Consider the following 25,592-nt stretch of genomic DNA (forward strand, 5'->3'; position numbering starts at 1 on the left):
AAAGTTTTGATATAAAAAGTTCACATTTTTACTGACTATAATATCAGTTTAAATTAATAAAATGATGCATGTGAATATTGTAATTTCAAGGTGGCTAACCAAAGCTCCAAGATTTCTTCTTTTCACTTTGAGAATCTTATAAAATGATAATAAAATAAATACATAGAAACAAATCAGAAATAAGTTAGATTGTCTGTGATTGAGAAATTTCTGCCTATTCATGGATAAAGTTGGTTCAGGCAACTAGAGACCAGTACCAATAAGTGACAGTTGTAATGGACAGTAGAGCTTCTCTGGGTGATCAACAGAATAACAAAAATGATGGCACAAAATGAGGAAGTGAGAATGGAAACTATAATAGGGGTTTGGTTGAAATACTCATTAAATTAATTCACCAGTCCCAATTACTACATTATTCTCTTACCTCTACCATTTCCTCACCCATTTCTAAGAGGAATAAAAGAGAACCATAACATTGTTACACCATACATTATCAAATACAGGCTAATATTCAAAGAAAAAATGAATTAAAACTTTAAAAAGTGAAATTTGGATACCTAGAGAAAGGTACATCCATGCTAGAATTAGGTCATCTGCTTTTAACTCTGAAATAAATATTTCCAAGTTCAAGTTTGACACAAATTCCAAGAAGATAGAATACAATTTCCATTATGGGAGTGTCTTAAAAAAAATAAACATAATTCCATGGGTAGAATAGTATAGATACAAATAAGCAGTTATCTTAAAAACTTTTAAAAAAGTATAATCAGTGCCATTTCAAAGTCTCTTTGTTCCTCTGTAGTTAAAAATGTATGTTTTATCATGAAATAAGGGGACTATTTATATGTATTAGAAATTATAATAAACGGAAAAACATATGGATACAGTGTGTGTCTGCTGAGTCACTTTAGTCATTGTCAACTCTTTGTGGCCCTATAGACTGCAAGGACACTGGAGTGGGTTGCCATGCCCTCCTCCAGGATAGCTTCCCAACCCAGGGATACAACCCTTATCTCTTATGTCTCCTGTATTGTCAGATGGGTTTTGCACCACTAGCATCAGCTGAAAAGCCCACAAATGCAGTGTCATTGTTCAGTTGCCCAGCCATGTCCAACTCTTTGCAACCCCACAGATTGCAGTACATCGGGCTTCCCTGTCTTTCACCATCTCCTAGAGTTTGCTCAAACTCATGCCCATTGAGTCAGTGATGCCATCCCCAAAACCTCGTCCTCTGTCATCCTCTTACCCTCATGCCTTTGGTGTTTCCCAGCATCAGGGTCTTTTCCAATGAGTCGGCTTTTCGCATCAGGTGACCAAGGTATTAGAGCTTCAGCTTCAGCATCAGTCCTTCCAGTGAATATCCAGGGGTGATTTCCTTTAGGATTGTCTGGTTTGATTTTCTTGCAGTTCAAGGAACTCTCAAGAGTCTTCTCCAGCACCACAGTTCAAAGGCATCAATTCTTTGACGCTCAACCTTATTGTTCAGCTCTCACCTCTGTACATGCCTACTGGAAAAATCATAGCTTTGATTAAACAGACCTTTGTAAGCAAAGTAACGCAGTACCTATATTTAAATAAAAATTGTCAGTAGCAGAGTTCTGCTTCAAGTAATGCTAGCTCATATTAGGTCAAGCCTACAGTTACAAGTAGTATTAATAAAACTGAAAAAATATTTAAATTAACCACATGAAGGCACTGGAAAGTTGCCAAAAGGCAGCAGAAACTGAAGGCAGTCGATGGCTGAATGAGAGGCAATGTAATGACTAGGAATTGTGCTTTGTGACTTTTGTTCGGAAGATTCTCTTCAGGCTAGGTGGTTCAAGACGGTGTAAGGCCATGTGAAAATGAACTGAGGAATACAACTGGAGCTTTCGGAACACACAGAAAGTAAAGACATAAGTTTTAGAAAGAAAAAAAAAGTGCAGAAAAGCAAACCCCCAAACCCTTGCAGACACTTCAGTGAAAAAACTTTGATTAAGTTCTGAACTACATATGCGTGGGGAAGTTGCAAGAACTTTCTGGGGATGCAAAAGCTGAAAGGCTGGAAATATTGAACTGTTACACAATGTAGTTTATAACCTTGAGAGGAAAATGAATTTATTAATATGACACAAAAACACTAAACTGAAGACAATATTTATGTGTCTTGTTGCTGTGTAGTCACTAAGTCGTGTCTGCCTCTTTCAAGACTTCTCTGTCCATGGGATTTCTCAAGCAAGAATACTGGAGTGGGTTGCCACTTTCTTCTCCAGGTTATCTTCCTGACCCAGGGATCAAACTCATGTTTCCTGAGTCTCCTGCCTTGACAGGTGGATTCTTCACCACTGAGCCACCAAGGAAGTCCTATTATGTTTTCATCTAATTTCAAATTGAAAATTTCTGTTTAACAAAATAAAACATAAAACTACAAAGACAAGCTACAAAGAGAAATTACTTTAATCTCATATATATGAGAATATAATTAGCCAATGTCAATAACAAATAATCTGCATATCAGTGGCTTAAATGAAGTAGAAGTTTACTTACCCAAGAGTTAGGGATAAATAGTAAGTCCCGAGCCAGGAGAGAGTTTTGCTTCATTCGTCATTCATGCATCCATGTCTTTTTGTGAGTTCTATTGTTTCAGTCTCATTACTTGCATGTTTTCCCACTCTGAAATATCAATATTGGGTGGTTCACCAGCACGCATGGAAATTAGGAGAGCCAATCCCTTTTAAGGAAACTATGTAGAAGTTTGCACGTCATTTCCATTTAAAATCCCCTGCCAAGATCTTATTCATATGGCCATGATTCTTTAACATGGCATCTATCTTCCTTTATAAATTTATATGATAATTCATTATTTAAAATAGAAAGGGAAAATGGGTACTGGTGGAAATTTATCAGCGTTTGTCATAACGGTGGGCTTTCAGATATCATAGTGCGATTCCCTTTTAATGTAATACACAGCCTTATCATCAGAGATATAGGTTATAAAATAAAAATAATTTTAATTATATGCTTTACTTGCTTTATAACAATATTCAAAACCAATTATTATAAACCACCTTTACAAGCCTGGGAAGACTGTGCTTTCTAATTGCTCACTTCAGGAGGATCTATGTATCCATAGTATAAACCTTATTACTTCTATTTTTAAAGTACATATTTTCCTAATATTTCATATCTATGATTTATGAATAGATATATGTTTTATGATAATACTTAGGATAACATTTTCTCTATTAATTTGTATCCATTTCTGACATTAATATGAAGTTTTCATCATGCAATTGCAAGTTTGAAGTGTAATAGCTTATTGTCTAAGACTTGAATGACTTATTATCACAGAAAAAAAATCTTTAATCCTAATAATCATTATCATATTAAGTCTAATTTGTGTGGCAGCTACAACAATTTCTTCTTTTATTTTCCTGGAAATATAATTATATTTTCCTGGAAAATCTTTGTTTTCTATTTTTATCACTTTTATTTAATTTTATATTTTCCTTTTGCAAAAGCATAGCTGAATTTTTATATGAAATCTGAAGAGATCTTCTCTTAAATGACATTAAATGTACTTTAATATCTTATAAATAATGATTGTTTGATATTATGCATTTTAACTTTCCTCATTTTTTTCTTTTTTAATGCCTTGTCTTTTACACCAGTTTTATTTCTATTTCCATTATTTTAATGACTACTCTAATTTTTTACCATATATTTGCAACAAAATCTAAGGTTAATCAGTATTTAACTTTTCTCCCAGCTAATAAACACATGGATCTCAAAAGAAGTTGAAATTTTGCTTGTGTCTTTGAAGGTGTTATTTTATTTTTCTCTAACTTCCATTGTGCTAATGTGAAATCTGTGGTCAGCATAAATATTAATCTTTCACTGGTGATCCATATTTAAGTTTTTTAAAACTCTTTGTCTTTGGTGTTTTATAGTTTCATTGAATGTGTCTTTGGGTGGTGTATGATTTTCAGTGTATTTATCTTATTTGTTTTATATTGATTTTTCTGACTGTACAAATTTATGTTAATTCATTTATTCTGAAAGATAGTTATTCATAAACTCAGAACATTAATGCTTCTCATTGTCAACATCAACTCAAAAAGAGAGTACTCCTTCTGAATATCAGACTATATGCACATGCATATGTGATAAGCAGACTTCTAATATATCACTCATCTCCTGATAATTAAGCCTTGTGTAATACTAATTAAGTATGCCTTGATTCCGATGATTAGGCTTCCCTGTTGGCTCAGACGGTAACGAGTCTGCCTGTAGTGCGGGAGACTCATGTTCAATCCCTGGGTCAGGAAGATCTCCTAGAGAAGTGAATGACAACCCATTCCAGTATTCTTGTCTGGAAAATCCCATGGACAGAGGAGCTTGGCAAGCTATAGTCCATGGGGTTGCAAAGAATCGGACATAACTGAGCAACTTCACTTTCTTTTCTTTCTTTCTTCTAATGATTTGCTTCTAATTAAGAGAATACAGTAAAGATTATGGGATATCACTTCTGTGACAAAAGATTGTGACTCTGATCTTGTTAGCAGACAGTCTCTCTTGCTTTCTCACTGACACATTTTGATCACCTAAGGTGGCTAACCAGAGAGGTTCAGTAGCAAAGAACAGAGATAAACTTCTGACCAATGGCCATTGAAGAGCTGAGGCCCTTGGTACTAAGAACCCACCGACTTGCCAACAAACAAGTGAGTGTGAAAGTGTATCTGTCCTAGTCAAACCTTGGGACAGCCTTGTTGACATATTGATGGTAGCTTGTAAAGGAAACTTATGACTCAGTTAAGTCTTGCTCAGACTCCTTATCCACAGAACTGTGAAATGATAAATGAATGTTGTGTGTAGCCAATAAAGTTAATTTATTATCTAGCAATAGGAAACTGACACCACATATATATTTTGTCTTCTGTGTATACCCAGCGTTCTTTTTGTGTCATTCTCCATACCTCTACTCCTCTGAAAAAAAATTCTGAAATTTTCAGAGCTATCTTCTAATTTAATAATTTTTCTCTCCACCAGAATTTAACAGGTATTTAAACCATTCCTAGAATTTTAAAATTTCAATGTGTGAAGTGCTCAGTTCCAAATTTTCCACTAGTTTAATTTTGGTAGTATCTTTTACTCACTACATATACATATTTTTAATAAATTTTTATATAGTAGCTTAAAATTCACAAAATATGTGAAGAGAGAACAGAGAGTTACCATATACCTGCATCCAATTTCCCTTATTATATTGTTATGGTACACTTTTTTTATTATTAATGAACCACACTTCTTTATTATTAATGAACCAGTATCTAGAGTCATTTACCAGTCAGGTATTCTTAGGCTCCTCGTGACAGTTTCTCAAGTCATTCAGGTCTTGATGACTTGAAAGTCTAAAGAACACTGGTCGAACATTTGGTAAAATGTCCCTCAATTGAGGTTTTCCTGATTTTTTTCTTAAATTAGACTGAGGAAATATGTTTTTAAGAGGAAAACAATAGAAGCAAATACCATTTAATTTTTTCACATCAAGAGAATACACTGGAGCCTTGATTTCTCACTTGGGTGTATAACTTGACCACCTATGTTGAGAAAGTGCTTGTCAGTTATCTACATTGTACAGTTACACTTTTCTCCCCATATTGCATACTATACTTTTAGGAAGGAAGTCACCATGAACAGCACACATTTATGGAAGCTGAAATTATACTGTACTTATTTGAATTGCACTTATATAAATTGCTTTAAATTCTTCTATGAAATGGGATAGTTTTTTACTTTCCCTTACCTGTTGATTAATTCAATCATTAATTTATATCAGTATTGATTCATGTAGCATATTTATTCTATCATTTAGATTTTAATTCAATAGCATTTTATTTATTGTGTAGGTCAAAATATTCCAGCTTTGGCCACTGGAATCTCTTTCAGTTGACACATGTCCTCTTGACATATCTCTGTGATTGTATTTGGTTTGTTTGTTTCTTTTTTGAGATATAACCATCTGCATGTGTAGTAAACAGTTTGTATTGTTGTCTTCACCACACTTACGGCAGAAAGCTAAGAGGAACTAAACAGCATCTTGATGAAAGTCAAAGAGGAGAGTGAAAAGCTGGCTTAAAACTCAACATTCATAAGCCTAAGATCATGTCATCCGGTCCCACAATTCATGACAATTAGATGGGGAAACAATGGAAAGAGTGACAGATTTTATTTTCTTGGGCTCCAAAATCACTGCAGATGCTGACATCAGCCATGAAATTAAAAGATACTTGCTCCTTTGAAGAAAAGCTATAACCAACCTAGACAGCATATTAAAAAGCAAAGACACTACTTTGCTGACAAAGGTCCATTTAGTCACAACTATGGTTTTTCCAGGAGTCATGTATGGATGTGAGAATTGGACCATTAAGAGAGCTGAGTGCTGAAGAATTGATGCTTTTAAACTGTGGTATTGGAGAAGATTTTTGAGAGTCCCTTGGACAGCAAGGAGATCAAACCAGTCAATCCTAAAGGAAATCAACCCTAAATATACATTGGAAGGACTGATGCTGAAGCTGAAGCTCCAATACTTTAGCCACCTGATGTGAAGAACTAATTGATTGGAAAAGACCCTAGTGCTGGGAAAGATTGTGGGCAGGAGAAGAAGGGGAAAACAGAAGATGAGATGGTTGCATGACATCACCAACTTGATGGACATGAGTTTGATCAAGTTCCAGGAGATGGTAATAGACAGGGAAGTCTGGAGTGCTGCAGTCTGTGGGGTCACAAAGATTTGGACATGACTGAGAGACTGAACTGAACTGTTGTCTTCAATGCTAATCTTTTTCCCATATGCATGTCTCTAACATTCTTGACATCAAACCTCAAGGTAACTATTAAACAGTATCAACCTGAAAAGGTTTCCACTGGAGTTTCCCAGTGGAACTTAAATAAGTATCATTATTTAATGTCAGAAACCTTAAATATCAGAATGAATAGTACTTGAAATTGATTAAATGCATAGAATTATTTCAAAAGTAAATAGACATTAACATATATCTGAACACATAAAGAGAATCCTTGGTCATTTTGGACACTTACAGGGAGATAATGCATAATTTTGAAAACTGTTAATTAAGGGAAAATACCAAGCATTTATTTTTATTGCCAATTGTATGTCAAGGAACTAAATAATAGATCAAGAGACTCATAATTGAAGATATACATCATCCAGTAAATAAATAAGATGTGTAAAATTTAATATTAGTCCCTTTAATTATATATAAAAGGGAAGTAATAATCGTCATTGGTTGCTCTTATAACTACATTAGTTATGCATCATCCCACACACATGAGAAAGCTCACAATAGCCTACCATGGTATCCCTAATTAATTCTTTAATAGAGACAAGGGATTCAAAAAAGTTGGAGAAAGAAAGCCTAGGTGCATATACAGGTGCAATTCAGGTTTCAATGCCATTTCTCAGATGCACCAGATTTACTTCTTTAGATTATGAGTCAACAACATATATGAGAGACATTTTAGTCTCAGGGAAGCTAAGTCACATGTTTACGGACGAATCATTTATAACTCTTTGGTCATAGAGCCAAAACCAAGCTGAATAACCAGATAAACCATCACAGATCATCAATCTACATACATAAATTATCACTATAGGTAAACCGGCACACTGGCATAAAGTCCCTACAGATGAGTATTGGAGAATTACATAGTTTGACTATTTTCTAGCTAAGGCATTCCAGCTAGCTAGGGTGCTTCCTTCTTGTGAGGATCAATAGTCTTTCTTATGGCCCCAGACATCCTGGAGATGAATAGAGATTAAGGTTACTGCTGAGCAGCTAAATGCTAACCCTCAGTTCAGTTTCATATCAGTCGCTCAGTCATGTCTTACTATTTGTGATCCCATGAATCACAGCACTCCAGGCCTCCCAGTCCATCACCAGCTTCCGGAGTTCGCTCAGATTCACACCCATCGAGTCAGTGATGCCATCCAACCATCTCATCCTCTGTCATCCCCTTCTCCGCCTGCCCCCAATCCCTCCCAGCATCAGTCTTTTCCAATGAGTCAACTCTTCGCATGAGGTGGCCAAAGTACTGGAGTTTCAGCTTTAGCATCAGTCTTTCCAATGATCACCCAGGACTGATCTCCTTTAAGATGGACTGGTTGGATCTCTTTGCAGTCCAAGGGACTCTCAAGAGTCTTCTCCAACACCACAGTTCAAAAGCATCAATTCTTCAGCACTCAGCTTCCTTCACAGTCCAACTCTCACATCCATACATGACCAATGGAAAAACGATAGCCTTGATTAGACAGACCTTTGTTGACAAAGTAGTGTCTCTGCTTTTCAACATACTATCTAGGTTGGTCATAACTTTTTTTCCAAGGAGTAAGCATCTTTGAATTTCATGGCTGCAGTCACCATCTGCAGTGATTTTTGAGCCCCCAGAATAAAGTCTGACACTGTTTCCACTGTTTACCCATCTATTTCCCATGAAGTGACGGGACCAGATGTCATGATCTTCGTTTTCTGAATGTTGAGCTTTAAGCCAACTTTTTCGCTCACCTCTTTCACTTTCATCAAGAGGCTTTTTAGTTTCTCTTCACTTTATGCCATAAGGGTGGTGTCATCTGCATATCTGAGGTTATTGATATTTCTTCTGGTAATCTTGATTCCAGCTTGTGCTTCTTCCATCCCAGCATTTCTCATGATGTACTCTGCATAGAAGTTAAATAAGCAGGGTGAAAATATATAGCCTTGACCTACTCCTTTTCCTATTTGGAACCAGTCTGTTGTTCCATGTCCAGTTCTAACTGTTGCTTCCTGACCTGCATATAGGTCTTTGAAGAGACAGGTCAGGTGGTCTGGTATTCCCATCTCTTTCACAATTTTCCACAGTTTCCTGTGATCCACACAATCAAAGGCTTTGGCAGAGTCAATAAAGCAGAAGTAGATGTTTTTTCTGGAACTCTCTTGCTTTTTCCATGATCCAGCGGATGTTGGCAATTTGATCTCTGGTTCCTCTGCCTTTTCTAAAACCAGTTTGAACATCTGGAAGTTCACAGTTCATGTATTGCTGAAGCCTGGCTTGGAGAATTTTGAGCATTACTTTACTAGCGTGTGAGATGAGTGCAATTGTGCAGTAGTTTGAGCATTCTATTGCATTGCCTTTCTTTGGGATTGGAATGAAAACTGACCTTTTCCTCTCCTGTGGCCACTGCTGAGTTTTCCAAATTTGCTGGCATATTGAGTGCAGCACTTCCACAGCATCATCTTTCAGGATTTGAAATAGCTCAATAGGAATTCCATCACCTCCACTAGCTTTGTTTGTAGCGATGCTTTCTAAGGCCCACTAGACTTCCCATTCCAAGATGTCTGGCTCTAGATGAGTGATCACACCATCATGATTATCTTGGTCATGAAGAACTTTTTTGTGTAGTTCTTCTGTGTATCCTTGCCACTTCTTAATATCTTCTGCTTCTGTTAGGTCCAGACCATTTCTGTCCTTTATCGAGCCCATCTTTGCATGAAATGTTCCCTGGGTATCTCTAATTTTCTTGAAGAGATCTTTAGTCTTTCCCATTCTGTTCATTTCCTCTATTTCTTTGCATTGATCGCTGAGGAAGGCTTTCTTATCTCTTCTTGCTATTCTTGGAACTTTGCATTCAGATGCTTATATCTTTCCTTTTCTCCTTTGCTTTTGGCTTCTCTTGTTTTCATAGCTATTTGTAAGGCCTCCTCAGACAGCCATTTTGCTCTTTTGCATTTCTTTTCCATGGGGATGGTCTTAATCCTTGTTTTCTGTACAATGTCATGAACCTCTGTCCATAGTTCATTAGGCAATCTATCGATCAGATCTAGTCCTTTAAATCTATTTCTCACTTCCACTGTATAATTATAAGGGATTTGATTGAGGTCATACCTGAATGGTCTAGTTGTTTTCCCTCCTTTCTTCAATTTAAGACTGAATTTGGCAATAAGGAGTTCATGATTTGACCCACAGTCAGCTCCGGATCTTTTTTTTTTTTTTGACTGTATACAGTGTCTCCATTTTTGGCTGCAAAGGATATAATCAATCTGATTTCAGTGTTGACCATCTGGTGATGTCCGCGTGTAGTCTTCTCCTGTGTTGTTTTAAGAGGGTGTTTGCTATGACCAGTGCATTTTCTTGGCAAAACTCTATTAGTTTTTGCCTTGCTTCATTCCATATTTCAAAGCCAAATTTGCCTGTTACTCCAGGTGTTTCTTGACTTCCTACTTTTGTATTCAAGTCCCCAATAATGAAAATGATATCCTTATTGGGTGTTCATTCTAAAATGTCTTGTAAGTCTTCAAAGAACCATTCAACTTCAATTTATTCAGCGTTACTGGTTCAGGCATAGGCTTGGATTAACATGATGTTGAATCATTTGCCTTGGAAATGAACAAAGATCATTCTGTCATTTTTGAAATTGTATCCAAGTACTGTATTTTGGACTCGTTTGTTGACCTTGATGGCTACTCTATTTCTTCTAAGGGATTTCTGCCCACAGTAGTAGATATAATGGTCATCTGAGTTAAATTCACTCATTCCAGTCGATTTTAGTTTGCTGATTCCAGAATGTTGACATTCGCTCTTGCCATCTCTTGTTTGACCACTTCCAATTTGCCTTGATTCATGAAATTAAAAGACGCTTACTACTTGGAAGAAAATTATGACCAACCTAGATAGTATATTCAAAAGCAGAGACATTACTTTGCCGACTAAGATCCATCTAGTCAAAGCTATGGTTTTTCCTGTGGTCATGTATGGATGTGAGGGTTGGACTGTGAAGAAGGCTGAGTGCCAAAGAATTGATGCTTCTAAACTGTAGTGTTGGAAAAGACTCTTGAGAGTCCCTTGGACTGCAAGGAGATCCAACCAGTCCATTCTGAAGGAGATCAGCCCTGGAATTTCTTTGAGGGAATGATGCTAAAGCTGAAACTCCAGTACTTTGGCTGCCTCATATGAAGAGTTGATTCATTGGAAAAGACTCTGATGCTGGGAGGGATTGAGGGCAGGAGGAGAAGGGGACAACAGAGGATGAGATGGCTGGATGGCATCACTGACTCGATGGATGTGAGTATGCGTGAACTCCAGGAGTTGGTCATGGACAGGGAGGCCTGGCGTGCTGCGATTCATGGGGTTGCAAAGAGTTGGACATGACTGAGTGACTAAACTGATCTAAACTGATGGACCTGACCTTCCAGGTTCCTATGTAATATGCTCTTTACAGCATCAGACCTTACTTCTATCACCAGTCACATCCACAACTGGGTATTGTGTTTGTTAGGGCTCCATTACTTCATTCTTTCTAGAGTTATTTCTCCACTGGTCTCCAGTAGCATAGTGGGCAACTACTGACCTGGGGAGTTCCTCTTTCAGTATCCTATCATTTTGCCTTTTCATCCTGTTCATGGGGTTCTCAAGGCAAGGATACTGAAGTGGTTTGCCATTCCCTCTCCAGTGGACCACATTCTGTCAGACCTCTCCAACATGACCCACCCATATTGGGTGGCCTCAAGGGCATGGCTTAGTTTCATTGGGTTAGAGAAGCCTGTGGTCCATGTGATTAGATTGACTAGTTTTCTGTGACTAGGTTTCAGTGTGTCTACCCTCTGATGCCTTCTTGCAACTCCTACCATCTGACTTGGGTTTCTCTTACCTTGGGCGTGGAGTATCTCTTCACAGCTGCTCCAGCAAAGGGAAGCTGCTGCTCCTTACCTTGGACAAGGGGTATATCCTCACCGCCACCCCTCCTGACCTTGAACGTGGAATGGCTCCTCTAGACCTTCCTGCGCCCACGCAGCCAACACTCCTTGGATGTGGGGTTACTCCTCCCGTATACTTAGTCAAAAAAAAAACACAAGCAGATACTCAGTTCAGCTCAGTTCAGTCGCTCAGTCATGTCTGACTCTTTGCAACCCCATGAAATGCAGCACACGAGGCCTCCATGTCCATCACCAACTCCCGGTATTCACCCAAACCCATGTCATTGAGTCGGTGATGCCATCCAACCATCTCATCCTCTGTCGTTCCCTTCTCCTCATGCCCTCAATCTTTCCAAGCATCAGGGGCTTTTCTCATGGGGCAGTCCTTGGCATCAGGTGGCCAATGTATTGGAGTTTCAGCTTCAGCATCAGTCCTCTCAATGAATATTTAGGACTGATCTCCTTTAGGATGGACTGGTTGAATCTCCTTCAGTCCAAGGGACTCTCAAGAATCTTCTCCAACACCACAGTTCAAAAACATCAATTCTTCAGCACTCAACTTTCTTTATAGTCCAGCTCTCACATCCATACATGACCACAGGAAAAACCATAGCCTTGAATAGCCTGACTTTGTTGACAAAGTAATGTCTCTGCTTTTCAATATGCTGTCTAGGTTGGTCATAGCTTTCCTTCAAAGGAGTAAGCGTCTTTTAATTTCATGGCTGCAATCACCATCTGCAGTGATTTTGGAGCCCAGAAAAATAGTGTGAGCCACTGCTTCCACTGTTTCCCCATCTATTTGCCATGATGTGATGGGGCCAGATGCCATGATCTTAGTTTTCTGAATGTTGAGCTTTAAGCCAACTTTTCCACTCTTCTCTTTCACTTTCATCAAGAGGCTCTTTAGTTCTTCACTTTCTGCAATAAGGAAGGTGTCATCTGCACATCTGAGGTTATTGATATTTCTCCCAAAAATCTTGATTCCACCTTGTGCTTCCTCCAGCCCAGCATTTCTCATGATGTACTCTGCATATAAATTAAATAAGCAGATATTATTTACCTCATATTACAGAATATATGCAATATTCATACAAATGAAAGGAAGGAAGGAGGGAAGAAGAAAAAATATAGAGAAAGAAAAGAGAGAAGAAGTAAGGAATGAAAGAAGGGAAGAAATAAATTTAACAAAATTTTGATATATACTCCAGTTTAATGAACACAGAAGTTACACATATAGAATCTATAATATTCAGAATGAAGAACCTTTGGAAAACAGATATAATTTCTCCAAACATAACTCTAGGAAAAAACAGTAGAAAAACAGAGATTAAAATTGTTTAAGGGACATGTAACCTATATGCAGGTCAGGAAGCAATAGTTAGAACTGGACATGGAACAACATACTGGTTCCAAATAGGAAAATGAGTACGTCAAGGCTGTGTATTGTCACCCTGCTTATTTAACTTATATGAAGAGTACATCATGAGAAACACTGGGGTGGAAGAAGCATAAGCTGCAATCAAGATTGCTGGGAGAAATATCAATAACCTCAGATATGCAGATGACACCTCCCTTATGGCAGAAAGTGAAGAGGAACTAAAAAGCCTCTTGATGAAAGTGAAAGAGGACAGTGGAAAAGTTGGCTTAAAGCTAAACATTCAGAAAATGAAGGTCATGGCATCTGGTCCCATCACTTCATGGGAAATAGATGGGTAAACAGTGGAAACAGTGTCAGACTTTATTTTTGGTTGCTCCAAAATCACTGCAGATGGTGACTGCAGCCATGAAGTTAAAAGACTCTTACTCCTTGGAAGGAAATTTTGACCAACCTAGATAGCATATTCAAAAGTAGAGACATTAGTTTGCCGACTAAGGTCCGTCTAGTCAAGGCTATGGTTTTTCCTGTGGTCATGTATGGATGTGAGAGTTGGACTGTGAAGAAGGCTGAGCACTGAAGAATTGATGCTTTTGAACTGTGGTGTTGGAGAAGACTCTTGAGAGTCCCTTGGACTGCAAGGAGATCTAACCAGTCCATCCTAAAGGAGATCAGCCCTGGGTGTTGTTTGGAAGCAATGATGCTAAAGCTGAAACTCCAGTACTTTGGCCACCTCATGCGAAGAGTTGACTCATTGCAAAGACTCTGATGCTGGAAGGGATTGGTGACAGGAAGAGAAGGGGACGACAGAGAATGAGATGGCTGGATGGCATCACCAACTCGATGGATGTGAGTTTGAGTGAACTCTGGGAGTTGATGATGGAAATGGAGGCCTGACATGCCGGGATTCATGGGGTTGCAAAGAGTTATACACGACTGAGTGACTGAACTGAACTGAAGCCAATTGCAACATGGAGAATGTATTGAGATCATGAATCAGACAAATATGTTCTGAAAATATTAGACATTTGGAATAATTTGAACACTGATTGAATATGTAATTGTATCACAAAATTATTGCTATTTTTCATTGTGTTACTGGTATGGTTATTTTCAAGCATCCTTTGAAATAATTATGGATAGAATTATATAACATTTGAGATTTTAAAATAATAATCCAATAGTATTGTTAGAGCACATGGAAGTTTTGTAATGCTAGGGAGACCATATAATTTATCATCCAATCCAGAACATTTTTTAAAATGAAAGAAGTTTTTAGGAATTTTTCTGGGACAACATGCATAATCCTAATATGTCTCTCTATGCACTGTTTGGGCTTCCTTGGTAGTTCCTGTGGTAAGGAATCTGCCTGCAATTCAGGAAACCCCAGTTTGATGCCTGAGTCGGGAAGATCGCTGGAGAAGGGATAGACTACTCTCTTCAATATTTTTGGGCTTCCCTCATTTCTCAGCTGGTCAAGAATTTGCATCCAATGCATGAGACCTGGATTTGATACTTGAATTGGCAAGATCTCCTGGAAGAGGACATGGCAACCCACTCAAGTATTCTTGCTTAGACAATCCCCATAGACAGAGGAACCTGGCAGTCTACAGTTCATGGGGTCACAAAGAGTCAGACTCAACTGAGCAACTAAGCACAGCACAGCACACATGGACCATTTACCCATTCCATATCCACATGTCTATTCATGTGGATAGACTAAATATAATGCCTTCTATATAACAGAATAAATTCATATCTGTTAGTCTAGATTTGCCCAAGTTCATATCCATTGTCCAGTGTCCATACACATGAATTTGGCAAACTCCGGAAGATGGTGGGGAACAGGGAAACCTGGCATGCTGCAACCCATGGGGTCTTGAAGAGTCAGATTTAAACAGAATATTTATGACAAGGACACGGAGAAAGTCGCACTGAAAAGAAAGTGAAGAATATTCTGGCAAATGATATAGAAAAACAAAAACATTGAGAGAAAAAATGAATTATTATTTTTCACAGATTACTTGATCATCATCCAACATATTCACCTGTGCTTAGAAATAAAAATTAAGTATGCAATACTCTTGGAAAGCAAATATTGCTGTAATACCTCATTATTTGTTTGTTTAACATGTTGCTTACTATGGAAACTCTGTGAGATTTCTTCTGAGGATTCCAGTACAAAGCCAACAATATTGTGCAGAGGTATACTCCAACAGATATTATATTTCACATTCCTGGTTCAACTCTTTAGAAAGAATTTTGATCAGTTCTGATAGGAAGTTCAGGACAGGTGGGAGTGCTCGATGTAGAAATTATCCATTATTGTTTTCCATTAAAATATATCTAATGTCATATTGAAACTCTGTATTAAAATCATTACTTTGAACATAAATCCTGAAATATATCATTAAATATAATCTAAAAATAATGAACATATTTAGGTGGGTTTATATTTTACAGAGCATTTTCATGTGCTGATCAGTATTCCAGATTATTATTATTCAGTCACATTTAAATTTAGCTTGCTTTTTATGAAAAAAAGTTTCATTCCAAATATGTACAAATATTGTTGCAGCTGTTCAGTCACTAAATCGTGTCTGACTATTTGTGATCCCATGGACTGCATAATGCCAGGCTCCTCTATCCCCCACTAACTCCTGGAATTTCCTCAGATTCACGTCCATTAAGTCAGTTATGCTATCTTATCCTCTGCTGCCCATTCTTCTTTTGCCTTCAACCATTCTCATCACTTTTTTTTTTTTTTTTGGTGATGCAATTTATCTACTACATTATTAGAGGTGTTGCTGCCATTTTTTTCTTTTAACTGTGAAGTTTGCTCATTTTCTCTGTTTTTGAAGTTGATAATCAGGTGACATCCTGCCACATAAAGAGCACATGATGAAGACTAGTCAATTACAGTTTTCCATCCCATAAGCTAAGATATTTATATACAGGGATATTTAACCTATGAATAAGAAATCACAGAAAGTTTTCACAGATGGTTTTATGATCTCAGAGAGTGGGATTCTTCTTTTGATTGTGATGTAATCAAGCAGAGGAATTGGCAAATAATCCTTGTTATCCCATATAATGGAATTATCTAAGGATAGACTACAAAAAATAAAAGTAAATTGATAAATAATAAACAAGATGTATCATAAGACTATCAGCTTTTGATAGACCACTGAAAACTGGTGGACACAATAAACTATGTATCAACTTCAATTGTTATGTTAATAAACTTTTATGTTTAAGCTGATTTGAGTTTGGTTTCTACAGTCTCTGAGTCCTGCCTGATTTAATGGACAAGACCAGGTTGAGACCATTTGTGAAACAGATTTCTAGGGCAGTTTCCTGTGAACATAACCACTCTGAACTAGATTTTTTTAATAGGTTTTCCTGATTATCAAATTACTCATCATATCTTTTTTTCATAGCAAAGACCATTGCTTTTGTATGTTATCAGTTCAGTTCAGTTGCTCAGTCGTGTCCGACTCTTTGCCACCCCATGAATCGCAGCACGCCAGGCCTCCCTGTCCATCACCAACTCCTGGAGTTCACTCAGACTCATGTCCATCGAGTCCGTGATGCCATCTCATCCTCTGTCATCCCCTTCTCCTCCTGCCCCAAATCCCTCCCAGCATCAGAGTCTTTTCCAATGAATCAACTCTTCGCATCAGGTGACAAAAGTACTGGAGTTTCAGCTTTAAAATCATTCCTTCCAAAGAAATCCCAGGGTTGATCTCCTTCAGAATGTACCGGTTGGATATCCTGGCAGTTCAGGGGACTCTCAAGAGTCTTATCCAACACCACAGTTCAAAAGCATCAATTCTTTGGCTCTCAGCTTTCTTCACAGTCCAACTCTCACATCCATACATGACCACAGGAAAAACCATAGCCTTGACTAGATGGAACTTAGTCGGCAAAGTAATGTCTCTGCTTTTGAATATACTATCTAGGTTGGTCATAACTTTTCTCTCAAGGAGTGTCTTTTAATTTCATATCTGCAGTCACCATCTGCAATGACTTTGGAGCCCAAAAAAATAAAGTCTGACACTGTTTCCATTGTTTCTCCATCTATTTCCGATGAAGTGATGGGACCTGATGCCATGATCTTCGTTTTTTGAATGTTGAGCTTTAAGCCAACTTTTTCACTCTCCTCTTTCAGTTTCATCAACAGGCTTTTTAGTTCCTCTTCACTTTCTGCCATAAGGGTGGTGTCATCTGCAAATCTGAGATTATTGATATTTCTCCCAGTGATCTTGATTCCAGCTTGTGTTTCTTCCAGTCCAGCGTTTCTCATGATGTACTCTGTATATAAGTTAAATAAGCAGGGTGACAATATACAGCCTTGACGTACTCCTTTTTCTATTTGGAACCAGTCTGTTGTTCCAGGTCCAGTTCTACCTGTTGCTTCCTGACCTGCATACAGATTTCTCAAGAGGCAGGTCAGGTGGTCTGGTATTCCCATCTCTTTCACAATTTTCCACAGTTTATTTTGGTCCACACAGTCAAAGGCTTTGGCATAGTCAATAAAGCAGAAAGAGATGTTTTTCTGGAACTCTCTTGCTTTTTCCATGATCCAGCGGATGTTGGCAATTTGATCTCTGGTTCCTCTGCCTTTTCTGAAACCAGCTTGAACATCAGGAAGTTCAGAGTTTACGTATTGCTGAAGCCTGGCTTGGAGAATTTTGAGCATTACTTTACTAGCATGTGAGATGAGTGCAATTGTGAGGTAGTTTGAGCATTTTTGGCATTGCCTTTCTTTGGGATTGGAATGAAAACTGACCTTTTCCAGTCCTGTGGTCACTGCTGAGTTTTCCAAATTTGCTGGCATATTGAGTGCAGCACTTTCACAGCATCATCTTTCAGGATTTGAAATAACTCAATAGGAATTCCATCACCTCCACTAGCTTAGTTCGTAGCGATGCTTTCTAAGGCCTGCTTGACTTTACATTCCAGGATGTCTGGCTCTAGGTGAGTGATCATATCATTGTGATTATCTGGGTCGTGAAGATCTTTTTTGTACAGCTTTTCTGTGTATTCTTGCCACCTCTTCTTAATATCTTCTGCTTCTGTTAGGTCCATACAATTTCTGTCCTTTATCGAGCCCATCTTTGCATGAAATTTCCAATGTTCCCTTGGTATCTCTAATTTTCTTGAAGAGATCTCTAGTCTTTCCCATTCTGTTCTTTTCCTCTATTTCTTTGCATTGATTGCTGAAGAAGGCTTTCTTATCTCTTCTTGCTATTCTCTGGAAATCTGCATTCAGATGCTTATATCTTTTCTTAGCAGGGCTTAAAATATTATTCATCCCTCCACCCTCCAAATCTACCTTTTCAATCATTAAAATTATTCAAGACCCATAATTATCCTTTCTTTCACAGAAATCTTCATCCCATGGTGATTTCTCCAGCCTTATCCTTTAGTGATGAATGGACTCTAACCCCTCATCTCATGCACACATCCTGTCCCCCACTTTCTGGTGTTAATTCATTTATAAAATCTAAAGCTCTCAGCCTCAAGTGGGACCTTTGACTCTTGTCTAACTCACAGAATATATCAGAGGTGATGAAGTGTCACCCCTGTGATTCTATGATTCTATTACTTTATAACAAGATTCTGTCTTACTTCCATACTCCTGTTGCAGACTCCTTACTGCTAGTTGAAGTAAGGGTTAATGCTGGGAAAGTCTATATGATATGATATATCTTGTCGGTAGCCACGTAAGGCATTACTGACAAAAGGGAGGCACAGCCTCAGACCCCTCTCCTCATTCTGCAGGCACAGTCCCAGGATAAGTGAGTTAAGCCTTGTAATTCTGACTTGTTTTTTCCTTTCCTCAGCTGAGTTGACTGAAAAAAATATTAAGGTGCTTATTGTTTTTGAGAGGACCATGAGAAGGCACAAAGCCTTCTGCAGCTGTGCTCAGAGAATAATTCGTAAAGTTAATCACTGACGTTTGTTCAAGGACTTTTACAAAAGAGTGTTCCAGGGTGAGCATGCAGGCCGCAGCTTGAGGCAATGTGAGGGATTGTTATCTGAAGCCTATTTGTGAGGAAAGTGTTTATGGCAAAAGAGTTTGCAGAATTTAGGTCTTAGGGATAATTAAAATAGTTAGAAGCTAAAGATTTAATGAATGTTGTAATGTTAGCATATTCTACTATAGCTTATAGAAATGAGGGAATTTAGAGATATTATTAGCTAGAAGCCCTTTCAAAAAATAGTGAACTTAGGATACTAGGGGCAAACAGGACTTAGAAAGATAAGAAATAAACTGAGGAATGTGGTATGCAGTCCAGACATTAGCATGAGTTACAGTGTATTCACAAGGACACTTGAGAAAAAGTAGATAAGAGAATCGCTGAGGCAGAAACTCCTTTTAAGGGGCAACAGTGATTTATGGAGACAACAAATCTGGTTCAGTGGAAACTGAAAATATCAAACCTCTGACCTAATGCTTTTGTAAAAGTATAAAAGAGAATCATAAGCTTGAAATAAACAGGCAGTCCAAGAAAACTGAGAGGCTGCCTCAGTTTCTCGCCGACACTGCTCACCCCTTCAGGTTGAATCCCTGGCTGCTGGATCTGGACTCCAGCAATATTTCTGAAGTGGAACTCTCTAAGAGTTGACGGCAGTCTCTACCCAAGACGTTGCAAGAAGCTGAAGCTTTTCCTCCCACACTGCAAGAAAATGAACCCTGCAAACAACAGACTGAGCTTGGACGTAGATTTTTCCCAAATGAAACTATTAGTTGAGATCATAGAGCTGTAATTTTTTGATTACAGCACTCTGAGAAACTAAGCAGATAATCTAGTTAAGCCTTAACTGACAAAACTATGAGATAACAAATGTATGGTTTTTTTTTTTTAAGTTTTCATGCTTGCTGTAATAATATTACTTGACAATATATAATTAATATACTTCCTACACAATATATTGTTATTTCAACCAAATTTTCAGTTAATAATATATGTGTTGGCATTTATTGATGTATTAAGCTTCCTTTTGCCAATGTTTAATTCTGATCTATTAAATTTCTCTGCTCCTAGAAAACAATGTAAATTTTCAACAAGAAAAAGATATATCTGCTACTTATTAATTGGTAATGAAGTCTCGAAGTGATAGCTTTATATTGTAATGAGGACTTATATGATTCTGCAATAAATTATAATTTAATGTATAAGAGTGATAATAGATGAAACAGCTTGACAATAAAATAATACTTTCTTTTAATTTTTACTTTAAAAGTAAAATTTGAGGTGTTTCTTGAGAAACTTTGATTTGTGATGAAAAGTTACAGCTTCCTTATACAATAAAGGTGTTCTGTTCAGTTCAGTCACTCAGTCATGTCTGACTCTTTGCAACCCCATGGATGCAGCATGCCAGGCTTCCCTGTACATCACCAACTCCTGGAGTTTACTCACGTCTGTCGAGTCGGTGTTGCCATTCCACCATATCATCCTCTATCATCCCCTTCTCCTCCTGCCTTCAATCTTTCCCAGTATCAGGGTCTTTTCCTAGGAGTCAGTTCTTCGCATCAGGTGGCCAAAGTATTGGAGTTTCAGCTTCAGTATCAATCCTTCCAATGGATATTCACGACTGATTTCCTTCGGATGGACTGGTCTGATCTTGCAGTTCAAGGTACTCTCGAGAGTCTTCTCTGACAACACAGTTTAAAAACATCATTTCTTTATAGCCCAATTCTCACATCACACATGACTATTGGAAAAACCATAGCTTTGAGTAGACAGAATTTTGTTGGCAAAGTAATGTCTTTGCTTTTTAATATGCTATCTAGGTTGGTCATAACTTTTCTTCCAAGGAGCAAGCATCTTTTAATTTCATGGCTGCAGTCATCACCTGCAGTGATTTTGGAGCCCAAGAAAATAAAGTCTTTCATTGTTTTCATTGTTTGTCCATCTATTTGCCATGAAATGATTGGACCAGATGTCTTGATCTTAGTTTTCTGAATGTTGAGTTTTAACCAACATTTTCACTCTTCTCTTTCACTTTCATCAAGAGGATCTTTAGTTCTTCTTCACTTTCTGCCATAAAGGTGGTGTCATATGCATATCTGAGGTTATTGGTATTTCTCCAAGCAATCTTCATTCCAGATTGTGCTTCATCCAGCCGGGCATTTTGCATGATGTTCTCTGCATATATGTTAAACAAGAAGAGTGACAATATACAGCCTTGGCATACTCCTTTCCCAATTTGGAACCAGTTGTTCCATGTCCAGTTCTAACTGTTGCTTCTTCACCTGCATACAGATTTCTCAGGAGGCAGGTAAGGTGGTCTGGTATTCCCAACTCTTTAAGAGTTTTCCAGTTTGTTCTGATCCACACAGTCAAAGGCTTTGGTGTAGTCAATAAAGCAGAAGTAGATGTTTTTATGGAACTGTTTTGCTTTTTCAATGATCCAAGGAATGTTAGCAATTTGATCTCTGGCTTTTCTAAATCCAGCTTGAACATCTGGAAATTCCCAGTTGATGTACTGTTGAAGAGTGTTATCAGAAATCTAATATAAACCTAGGTGAACTACACACTTGTATAATCCTTCCCAGTAAGTTTAGGAGTAATGTATTAATACAATAGAAAATCACATTTGTGATTAGGTCAATTTACTTGGCCCAATTGGCCTTTTAAAAGGGGAATTGATTATCCCAAGTGGATTACCCTAACCAAATATCCCTGTGATAGAATTCTAAAGTGATCCTACCAGTCTGACTGGTAAGACAGCAAGGAAAAGTGTCAAGAACCAGAGGGATCTCAGTGGAAGCAGGCAAAGATTGAGCCCTGCCCACCCTTCCCAGGGCACAAGCCCAATCCCAGGGGAACTCATAATGCTTGAAGAAACAGGGAGAATCCTCAGATAAATGAATCACATCTAGAAACCCTGCCTGCTAGAGGCCCCTTGTCTCCAAGACCCAGATATGATAATAAGGGTTCTGGCTCAATTTACCTTACAGGCAGCTCAATCAAAGGTTAGGTGAAACTGGGTGTTACAATGGGATATGTGGCAGCAAGCTGAGAGCAAGATATGTTAACATGGGCTCTGATCCAAATGGTAATGACTGTACTGGACTGGCCCAAGGTAGTGTGGGCATAGGGCAGCATATACCTCAAGTAAAGTTCTCAAGAGATGTGAGTGGCCCTGAATTGATAGCCAGAATGAAAATGGGTGTATTAACCTTGCAAGTTGCAAACAGCAGAAATTTGCTGACAACCTGGAAGTAGATTCTTCCTCAGAGCATTCAGATGAGAACTCAACCCAGCCAACAATTTGGTTTCAGCATTAGAAGACAATGAGATGACAACCCAGCTCTGTTATGCCCAGACTTCTGATCTACAGAACTGTGAAGTAATAAGTGAGAGTTTATTTTTTAAGACACTAACTTTCTGGTAATATTTTACACAACCTTACAGCAGGAAAGTTAAAGAGATGTATATTCTCACACACAAGAGCGAGTTAGGTCAGAGGGAAAGAGAAAGATAAATGGATCTGAGAATGCATACTAAGAAAAAAAAATAACAGTATTGGTTTGACGATGGAAAGACATTGAGACTAAATTTGTCTGAACATCATGGAACAGTTCATTCAGAGAGAGAAATTTATGCATATCTACCACTGCAGATGGTGACTGCAGCCATGAAATTAAAAGACGCTTACTCCTTGGAAGAAAAGTTATGACCAACCTAGATAGCATATTCAAAAGCAGAGACATTACTTTGCCAACAAAGGTCCGTCTAGTCAAGGCTATGGTTTTACCAGTGGTCATGTATGGATGTGAGAGTTGAACTGTGAAGAAAGCTGAGTGCCAAAGAATTGATGCTTTTGAACTGTGGTGTTGGAGAAGACTCTTGAGAGTCCCTTGGACTGCAAGGAGATCCAACCAGTCCATCTTAAAGGAGATCAGTCCTGGGTGGTCATTGCAAAGACTGATGCTAAAGCTGAAACTCCAGTACTTTGGCCACCTCATGCAAAGAGTTGACTCATTGGAAAAGACTCTGATGCTGGGAGGGATGGGGGCAGGAGGAGAAGGGGACAACCCAGGATGAGATGGCTGGATGGCATCACCGACTCGATGGATGTGAGTTTGAGTGAACTCCGGGAGTTAGTGATGGTCAGGGAGGCCTGGCGTGCTGCAATTCATGGGGTCACAAAGAATCAGACATGACTGAATGACTGAACTGAACTGAACTGAACTATGAAAAGAGAAAAAGGTTGTTACTCTCAATGCATTGTCTCACTAATAAATAGAAATTACAAAAGTTGAAGTAAAAGTGGGAAGAATGTGGCTAAAATTGTTTGAATTTTTCTTTAATTTTGACTTTTAGTCATTCCTTTCTGCCCATTCCCACAAAGACTAAATATATCCTTGCCTTCCAGCTGGCCCTTAACCATCTTGCAGAGATACTGACTTGATATATAAATGATACTTCACACCAAAGCCATCCATTAGTATATTTTAACTATAGTGTATCCAATAAATATTTGCACATCAGTGTTAGAGACCAATGACTGGTAAATGAAATAAGTTCATTGGGGGAACATTTACATTTGCTAGAACAAAAAGCCTTAAATCTCAAGTATTAATCATGCCTTTTTAATCCTTGAAACAGTCTGTATGGGTAAGAATTTTTGATGAAAGAAATATTCCTTGGGTATCTCACATCTACTTAATCTTGTCAGCAGAGACATTGACATTTTTCTCCTAGCTGTCTTTTCAAGAATGCTTGTAGAGTCAACAACTCTGGGAGATTGTGATAATACCTATTTTCAGAGAAGAGGGTGATGATCTTTGCTTTCTAATATGAGAAATATAACATTTCCCTCTAGGGGAAGTTTAGATAATTTTGCCTAAAGCAAATTATAAAAGATTTGAGCTCTCTTACTTCTGGATTCCCTGAGTTGTGAAGAAAAGTCCCCGTATTTGAGATTTCTATCTGTCAGCCTCCTGGAACTCAGAAGCAGAAGATATCAATGTAAATGTGAAGTCCATGATGCATGGTGTGCTATGAGTAATGAAGCCTCTTTGTTTCTGACCCACAAGTATCATGTTTTCTGCCAACATCCATGAAAATGTGGAAAACTAATTTGGCTCTCCAGCAACCAGGGTAAGTTATAAACCATTTATAATCTTTGACAGAATTATTTAATTATTTAACTTTGAAATTACACAAAGTAAGAAACTCTGAGATAAAACATAACAAAAGTTTATAAAACAAAATAAACAAACAAAAAAAAAGTAATTTAGGCCACAAAAGGAAGCTAAGTGATTTATCAAATACAATGACTGGGATGCCATACTAAGACAACTGGTCTGATTGAGGAACTAAACCCAAAGAAGCTCAGCATACCAAAATTAAAAAAAAAAAAAAAAAAGTAATTTCAACTAGAGTTTTACATGAGTGCATTTATTACCCTCAGGGCCTTGGCTAAATGCCATCATATTTTCCGACAAGCTTATTTTTTTTTTTTTTTTAGACAGTGTCTCATTAATCTCTGATGGTAGGAAAAAAGATTATAGTCCCATTGATTGAGAAAATTAGCTCAGGTCTGTAGATTGCTTTAAGTTCCTTCAACCCCAAATTGCCATTCAAATAGATGAGGGTTAGTCTGTAATTTTTTTTTTTTTGCTTGTTTTTAGTAAACTGAAGAGAATTAATAAAAACAAAACATATTACCCCCATCAGTTCAGTTCAGTTCAGTTCATTCACTCAGTCGTGTCCGACTCTTTGCAACCCTATGAATAACAGCATGCCAGGCCTCCTTGTCCATCACCAACTCCTGGGGTTTACGCAAACCCATGTCCATCAAGTCAGTGATGCCATCCAACCATCTCATCCTCTGTCATCCCCTTCTCCTCCTGCCCTCAATCTTTCCCAGAATTAAGGACTTTTCAAATGAGTCAACACTTTGCATCAGTTGGCCAAGTATTGGAGTTTCAGCTTCAACATCAGTCCTTCCAATGAACACCCAAGACTGATCTCCTTTAGGATAGACTGGTTGGATCTCCTTGAAGTCCAAGGGACTCTCAAGAGTCTTCTCCAACAACACAGTTCAAAATCATCAGTTCTTCAGTGCTCAGCTTTCTTCACAGTCCAACTCTCACATCCATACATGACAGCTGGAAAAACCATAGCCTTGACTAGATGGACCTTTGCTGGCAACGTAATATCTCTGGTTTTTAATATGAGGTCTAGGTTGGTCATAGCTTTCCTTCCAAGGAGTAAGAATCTTTTAATTTCATTGCTTCAATCACTATCTGCAGTGATTTTGGAGCCCCCCCCCAAAGTAAAGTCAGCCACTGTTTCCACTGTTTCCCCATCTATTTCCCATGAAGTGATGGGACCAAATGCCATGATCTTCGTTTTCTGAATGTTGAGCTTTAAGCCAACTTTTTCACTCTCCTCTTTCACTTTCATCAAGAGGCTTTTTAGTTCCTCTTCACTTTCTGCCATAAGGGTGGGGTCATCTGC

This window comes from Oryx dammah, unplaced genomic scaffold, assembly GCF_014754425.2.
Source record: "Oryx dammah isolate SB20612 unplaced genomic scaffold, SCBI_Odam_1.1 HiC_scaffold_11203, whole genome shotgun sequence".
In the NCBI taxonomy this organism is placed as follows: domain Eukaryota; kingdom Metazoa; phylum Chordata; class Mammalia; order Artiodactyla; family Bovidae; genus Oryx; species Oryx dammah.